General features: G+C 45.6%; 1 protein-coding gene across 2 annotated transcripts in view; it reads right to left on the reverse strand.

The window, feature by feature from the left end:
* slc31a1 (solute carrier family 31 member 1) overlaps positions 1 to 7,597 on the reverse strand; it is a 77,318-nt gene extending 69,721 nt beyond the window's left edge. Inside the window, exon 1 of one of the 2 annotated variants that reach the window (XM_043719873.1) lies at positions 7,481 to 7,597. The gene's annotated coding sequence lies outside the window, so the exon portion shown is untranslated. Of the gene's footprint in view, positions 1 to 7,379; positions 7,401 to 7,480 lie in introns of those variants that run through there. The other variant, XM_043719874.1, reaches the window with a different exon arrangement.
* Between the last annotated feature and the right edge of the window lie 718 nt (positions 7,598 to 8,315).

Below are 8,315 nucleotides of genomic sequence, written 5' to 3' on the forward strand. Positions count from 1 at the left end.
GTTGTCTCAGTCGAATTCATGTTGCTTGTTGTCTGCGTGTGTGGCTACTAAGGATAGCTGTTCGTGTCGTTTCGTGGCTAGTTGATGTTCATGTATGCGGATTGTTAGCTGCCTTCCTGTCTTCAACCGGAAGCGGCAGGGACAGACCACTATAAACACCGGAGGAAACATCAAAGAAGCGCTTCGCAGGAGGCTCCCAAGCACTGATGATGTCGCCTAGCCAGTGGACGAAACATTTGCAACAAAAACTTCCAGCTCGGCGAACAGAACCACAACATTGAACAAATTGTTGCTCACTGGAGGTTGCATATAATTCAGGACTCTGTTTGCCATGAATTGCATTGCATCAACTAAATTCACCGAAAACATAACCAACCCAACCTTAAACTTGCTCTTTAACACAAGAACATATACAAAATGTAGGTGATCTATTCTCAAACAGACTTGTCCCCGGTGAATATTTTTGCCGTCAAATATTTTAAACTAACACTTTTAGAACAGGGCATTGAGATTCTTTAAATAGTAAGATATCCCTATAGGAAAGGAAGTCAGTGGTTCAAATGCACATGGTCCAAGAAAGACAAACCTCCGAGCTGTTTTTAAGTTGAACTTAGTCTGGGACGAGACAGTATCACACTGTGGTTTTATTCCAGATTCTGGAAATCAGGCTAAATTAGGAACAGTGTTTAACCTTGTGAACAACGATTCAATTCTTCATTCCTGCTGGTTGACTGGTCAGTTCACTCTATGATTCAGGTTGGCCCAGTGCTATGATTTGATACAACTTTCACATTCAACGATCTCATCAATTTATGCAGATCTGCCAACCGCAGAGTTAACATTCAATAAAAGATTGAGATTCAACTGAAAGAATCAAGTGAAAATGTAGCTCCATCAGCCAGCTATTGAAAGGAATTTTAGCAAGTTAAATAGACACCATTTCAAAATAGCCAGGTCTACCTGCGGCTAGAACTTACACAAGTACAGATCCATGCAGATTTTGCGACAAACTTCAATTTGTCTGGACTGCCACATAACTCAGCAGCTGAAGCCTAAGTCGAATGACTGTATCCTTGCGCACGATCTGCACAAGAGCCTTGTATTGCACATTACGTAAAAAAAATTAGCAAAAAAAAAAATCCACAATGTTGCAAGTAATTCAGCCGGTGGGTGCACTGCCCATTGTGCAATAAAATTTCAAACAGGAAAGAGCCTGCAGTACTTCACCCTTGATCTGCACTAAGTAATCTCAATAGAGGAAGCATTTTGGGATGCCACAATTGGTCTCAGCCATTTTGGCCAAGCAGAAGACAAACAGCAGAGATTTTTGTTCCTCATTTGATATTATCTTGTGACTCCACAATCCCATATTGCAACCAGTAAGATGAAGCTAATGGACTTGGTTGGATGGTCTTCAACCCCTCTCAAAAAATGGTGGCCCATCTTATTTTCTAGACAAATACACATGGAAAATGCCCACTTGAGGTTTCATGGAAAAAGATTACCCCACTCAGAACCTCTCCCAAAACAACACTGCTTTACCAATGTGATATTTGCAGTTTCAGTTTTATGGCTGAAAACAGTGGCAGCAAATCTCCAGAAAGCCAGTGTTCTGTGCCCTAGGATACATACCCCAACTCAGGTCAAAGACAAAATGCAAAACCACTGCACCATGTAACCCGACAGTCATAAAATTTATCAAGTGAAAATAGTCAGTAGCTCTTTAAAACAACTTTCAGCAAAAAGTAACTAAGATCCAGATGCTACTTCTCCAGAGGACTATGTTTATGGGCACTGGGCATAAACTGGCTTCACAGTAAACATTCCACTCATGGACAATAGATATATGCCCAAATATCACCATTTGAAAAACAGCCTAAGATGTAAACCAAATCAGCACATTGTTCCATATCAGTCTTATGAAACACAACCTCATCCACAGTGGTTCCAAACGTTTTAGAAGATCATAAGAATAACAGTAGGCCACTGAGCCCTTCGAGCATACTCAACCTTTCAAGAGATTATGGCGAATCTAACATTCCTCACAAAGCCATCAACCTGCCTTTTCGTTGTAACCCTTAATTCGCCTACTGATTAAGAATCTGTCTCAGCTTTTAATATGCAGAGGAACCTCGATTATCCGAAGGACACGGACAGGTATATTTTGCTTGGTTCATCGAATTCTGAATAATCGAATGCTGGATAACAGTTAGCTAAGCATTGGGACGATACGATGTTGTTCAGACAATCCAAAATTCGTTAATCGAATGCCGGATAACCAAGGTTCGTCTGTACATTAGGTCCCTGCCCTCACAGCTCTATGCCAGGGAATTCCAAAGACATTCAACCTTTTAAGAGCACAGAGAAAGTGAGGATTGCAGATATGATATTTGCAGTTTCAGCTTTATGGCTGAAAGCAAATTGGCACCAAATCTCCAGAAAGCCAACTCAACTATACCAGCACCATTCCCCAGCTTGTCCTCCATTACATCGATGACTGTATCGGCGCCACCTCGTACTCCCACAGTGTGGTTGAACAGTTCACCAACTTCACGAACAGCTTCCATCCCGACCTCAAGTTCACCTGGACTATCTCAGACACCTCACTATTCTTCCTGGACATCCCCATTTCCATTTCCAGTGTCCAACTCAACATTGACATTTACTTCAAAGCCACAGACTTCCTGGGCTACACCTCCTCCCACCCTGCCTCTTGTACAAATGCTATGCTGTATTCCCAATTCCTCCACCTCATCTGCTCCCAGATGGACCAATTCCATCATAGAACATTCCAGATGGCCTCTTTCTTCAAAGACCGCAACTTCCCCTCCCATGTGGTCAATGATGCTCTCCAGCACATCTCCTCCACTTCCCACATCTCCGCCCTTGAACCCCACACCTCTGACTGCAACAAGGTTAGAATCCCCTAGGCCTCACCTTTCACCCACCAACCTCCGGGCACATTGCATTATCCTCCACCTACAAAGAGACCCCACCAGGGAGGTATTTCCCTCCCCATCACATCTGCATTCTGGAGAGATCATTCCCCCACCATGATTCCCTCATTAGGTCCAAACAGCCTACTAACCCACCCTCCACTCCCAGCACCTTCCCCTGCCACTGCAGGAAGTGAAAACCTGCACCCACATCTCCCCCCTCACCTCTGTCTAAGGCCCCAAAGGATCCTTCCACATCTGACAGATTTATCTATATTGCCACACATCATCTACTGTAGCCCTTGCTGTCGATGTGGTCTCCTCTTTATCAGGAAGGCAGGATGTCAACTTGCATAACATTTCAGAGAACATCTCTGGAACATATTAAGCAATCTCACTACCCTGTGGCCAAACACCAACTCCACCCCCCCACTCTGCCAAGGACATGCGAGCCCTGGGCCTCCTCCACCGCCAAACTCCAGTCACCGATGCTTGTAGGAAGAATGTCTCATCTTATGACTTAGGACCCTCCAACCACATGGAATCAATGTGGATTTCACCAGTTTACTCATTTCCCCTCCCCCCGCCTTATCCCAGATCCAAACGTCAAACTCGGCACCACTCTCTTGAACTGTTTTACCTGTACATCTTCCTTCCCATCTATCTGTTCCACCCTCCTCTCCAACTATCACCTTCACACCCACCTTCATCTACCTATATTCCCAGCTATCTTCTGCCCAGCCCTCACACCCCTTTTCCCATTTATCTCTCAGCCCCTTTGAGCCATCCCCTCATTCCTGAAGAGCTTATGCTCAAAATGTCAACTCTCCTGCTCCTCAGATGCTGTCTTTAGGAGTATGTACAATGACAAGGCAACAGAAAAAAAGGCTCCTTAAACAAGTACTGCTGCCTCACAGCGCCAGGAACCTAGGTTCGATTCCAGCCTCAGGCGACAGTGTGGAGTTTGCACATTCTCCTGTGTCTGCGTGGCTTTCCTCTCGCTGCTCTGGTTTCCTCCCATAATCCAAAGTTGTGCAGGTTAGGTGAATTGGCCATGCTAAATTCTCCATAATGTACCCCACCTACACATCCCTGAACATTAGTCAGGGGTAAATGTAGGGTAGGGGGAATGGGTCTGGTTGGGTTACTATTTGGAGGGTCGGTGTGGACTTATTGGGCGAAGGGATTCTATGAAATCGACAAACAATGGTTCTGTGTACACTCAGAAAATTAAGCAACTGTCTGCAAATGCAGCAAAATATAAAAGCCCACAGTTATCAGTGAAGATGAAGCATCAGTTTAGTGCAATCCTATATAGCTCTTTTTCCCATATTCTAAAAGGGGACTAAATATCAATACTCACTGGACCACCAGATTTCACTTCTATTCAATTGTCCAGAAGTTAACCTCTCTGAAGTGATCCATTTTAGCTTCAGACGTATCACCTTTCTTCCCAAAAGGGTGACTAGCTTAGACCTTCATATAATTTTTAATCACATGCCGTGGATGTGGGCATGTTTGCTAAGCTAGGAGGTTGATTTGCAGACGTTTCATCCCTGTCTTGGTGTCATCTCAGTCTTTGGAGCCTCCTGTGAAGCGCTGCTGTACTGTGTCCTCTGGAATTTATTTGGTTCCGTTCCTGGTGGTTCAATGTACTGTCTGGTATATTAGGTCTAGGTCTATGTGTTTGCTGGATTAAGGAGTCTGTGGATGAGTGGCATACTTCTAAAAATTCTCTGGATGCCCTCTGCTAAGCTTGTCCAATAATCGTTATGATGTTTGTCCTTGGGTCAACCAAAGATCCACCATGTGCAAGACTAACAATGTACAAGATTCCATGCAAAGACTGCACAAAACACCAAATAGGACAAACAGGCAGACCATTAGCAATCCACATCCACGAACACTAACTAGTCACTAAACGCCATGACTAGCTGTCCCCAGCAGTCATATGCACAGATGACAAGGACCACAAATTCAACTGGGACAACATAACAATCAGAGGACAAACTAAACAGGAGGACAGCCAGAGAATTTCTAGAAACATGGCACTCATCCACAGCTTCCATCAACAAACACACAGACCCAGACCCAATATACCTGCTACAACAATGAACTACCAGAACCAGCAACTGGAAGCACAGGAACGGAACCAAATAAATTCCAGAAAACACAGCATAGCAAAGTTTCACAGAGGATCTAAAGCAATTAAGATGGACAGGGGACGAAAACATCTACAAATCAAGTTCCTAGGTCAGTAAACATACCCACAACTTCGGCAACTGAGCTACAAAATTTTGTGCATAACTTTTGATCACATTTCCACCATCTGCAGCTGGAATCAATTACTGAGACAAAACGTTCAAACATTCTTACAGATAATAAACCTCCAATCAGTACATATTGCACCAAATAGTATAATCCAGGATCCCAGGTTTGATTTTGGCCTCGGGCGACTGTCTGTGTGGAGTTTGCACATTCTCCCCGTGTCTGTGTGGGTTTCCTCCCGGTGCTCCGTTTTCCTCCCACAGTTCAAAGATGTGCAGGTCAGGTGAATTGGCTATGCTAAATTGTCCATAGTGTTAGGTACATTAGTCAGAGGGAAATGGGTCTGGGTAGGTTCCTCTTCAGAGGGTCGGTGTGGACTTGTTGGGCCGAAGGGCCTGTTTCCACACTGGAGGGAAAACTAATCTAAACTAATCTAGTGTAATCCAGGAATAAACACATTCTGACTGGGAAAATACTATGTATAGCACGGATGCTCATCAGTAGTGCAGCAACAGATACTTGAATGTTAGCAGCTATTGGATCAGAAAGCAAATTTCAAAATTAAGCATTTAATATTACTATTGAACTTACAGGAGATTCTGCAAACCCAAATCTGTCACACTGCAGTATAATATCTTCTCTATAATTGGCTTTATTCTGTTTTGTTAGATTTCACGTTCCTCAAAAGATCATATCATCCAGTTGCAACTTCAAGGTACAAAAATGTTTGTGTGATATCTACTGTAAGCTTATTGAGACAAGCAACTAGTTATCAGGAGATCTGTATCTTACATACTGCATCATGGAAACACATGCCGTGTTAGGTGTATGCTACACTGACCATAAAACACAGGAGCAGAGTTAAGCAATTCAGCCCATCAAGTCTTCTCCACTGGTCAATCATGGCAGAGACGTTTGTCAACCCTATTCTCTGAATTCTCGCAACAACCCTTGATCCCCTTACTAATCAAGAACTTCTGTCTTGAGTTTTTTTTCCTCTGGCCTTAGTCTTACTCTCGATGACTTGACCTCCACAGCCTTCTATGTCAATGAGTTCAACAGATTCACCACCATTTGAAATATGGATTAAAATTACCCCTCTGAGTATATTTAGAAGGATTTGGAGAATAGAACAGCCTTGAAGCAGTTGGGAGCACTCTCACCTCTTCGTCAAAATTGCTAGTTCAAGAACCACTCCAGAGACTCGTACATAAAGTTCAGGCCAAAACTTTGGCACAGTAATGTCATCTTCAAATGAAGTTAAAAATCAAACAGCACCAGATTGTAGTCCAACAGGTTTAATTGGAAGCACTAGCTTTTGGAGTGCTGCTCCTTCATCAGGTGGTTCCTGATGAAGAAGCAGTGCTCTGAAAGCTAGTCTGCTTCCAATTAAACATGTTGGACTATAACCTGGTGTTGTGTGATTTTTAACTTTGTACACCCCAGTCCAACGCCGACATCTCCAAATCTTCAGATGAGATGTTAAGCACTGTACTCAGAAAAATGCAAAAGATTCCCTGGTCTGCCAGTCAGCATTCACCACTCAACCAACAGTTAATCTGACCATTTGACTGCATCTCACTGCAGTTTCAGAGAACTTGACGCACGTACTATGGGTTTTTACATATCCTGCATTAAAAAGGGACTACAACTCAAAAAGTATAACGGTGACTATAAAGAGATTTTGCACTTGCCAAGTCCCTGAAAGGCCCCGTACATACACAAGCTCTCAGGATACTTCTGCCGAAGCGATTAATATTGACAGGACGAAGACTCAGATGTACAGCACGGAAAGAGACCCTTCGGTCCAACTTGTCCATGCCGACCAGCTATCCTAATCTAGTCCCATTTGTCCTGCTCTGATGCAGCACCTTGCATTTAACTAAATTAAACTCTCTAAGGTAAAAGGTAGATGTTATGCCAATATGTTGCAGTCACCTAGAAAACTGTATAACTGTCTTAAGAGGAATAATCAGCGACTTTAAACCGGTGTCTGTGAGGCGGGAGGGTACAAATACCCACACGTTGGCCGCATTTGCAAAAGACAGCCCAAGGGCACTTCATTCAGGAGGCGGCCCAGTTTAAAGTTTCCGAACCGACTGATCCACACACCGTGCCCACGTATACCCCCGTCAGTGAGCACAGCCCAGCCCAGCCAGTGCATCCCAGGGTCACCTCGGGACGGGACAAGCCGAGGCCGCTCCAAAACCCTGCGGGGTTACCCAGCCACGACCTCTCCGCCCAGCCCGCTGCGTTCCTCCCGTCCTCTCCCTTACCCCGTTTTGAGCTCCTGTCAGGCTGGCGCTGCCTCTCACACCGCCCGCTCCACGTCCTCCAGCCGCCAGCAGAGCACTCCGCAAAACCAGCACGCGCACGCACGTCTTCGCGGGGCGGGCCGGCGCGCTGACGTCAATGCCTTCGTCAAACGTACGTGCACGTGCACCAACCGTCAACAGGCCTCGCCGCTGGTGTGACATCACTGCAACTGCCTCTGGAACTTCTCATCATGGAGACATCTCCCAGAGTGACCGCCTCTGTGTACGGAGGATGGAGACATCTCCCAGAGTGACCGACTCTGTGTATGGAGGATGGAGACTTCGACCGGAGTGACCGACTCTGTGTACAGAGGATGGAGACATCTCCCAGAGTGACCGGCTCTGTGTACGGAGGATGGAGACATCTCCCAGAGTGACCGACTCTGTGTACGGAGGATGGAGACATCTCCCAGAGTGACCGAGTCTGTGTACAGAGCATGGGGACGTCGACCAGACTGACCGGCTCTGTGTACAGAGGATGGAGACATCTCCCAGAGTGACCGAGTCTGTGTACAGAGGATGGAGACATCTCCCAGAGTGACCGGCTCTGTGTACAGAGGATGGAGACATCGACCAGAGTGACCGGCTCTGTGTACAGAGGATGGAGACATCGACCAGAGTGACCGGCTCGGTGTATGGAGGATGGAGGCTTCGACCGGAGTGACCGACTCTGTACAGAGGATGGAGACGTCGACCGGAGTGACCGACTCTGTGTACAGAGGGTGGAGACATCGACCAGAGTGACCGACTCTGTGTACAGAGGGTGGAGACTTCGACCAGAGTGACGGACTCTGTG

This window comes from Chiloscyllium plagiosum, chromosome 30 (genome assembly GCF_004010195.1).
Source record: "Chiloscyllium plagiosum isolate BGI_BamShark_2017 chromosome 30, ASM401019v2, whole genome shotgun sequence".
Classification (NCBI taxonomy): domain Eukaryota; kingdom Metazoa; phylum Chordata; class Chondrichthyes; order Orectolobiformes; family Hemiscylliidae; genus Chiloscyllium; species Chiloscyllium plagiosum.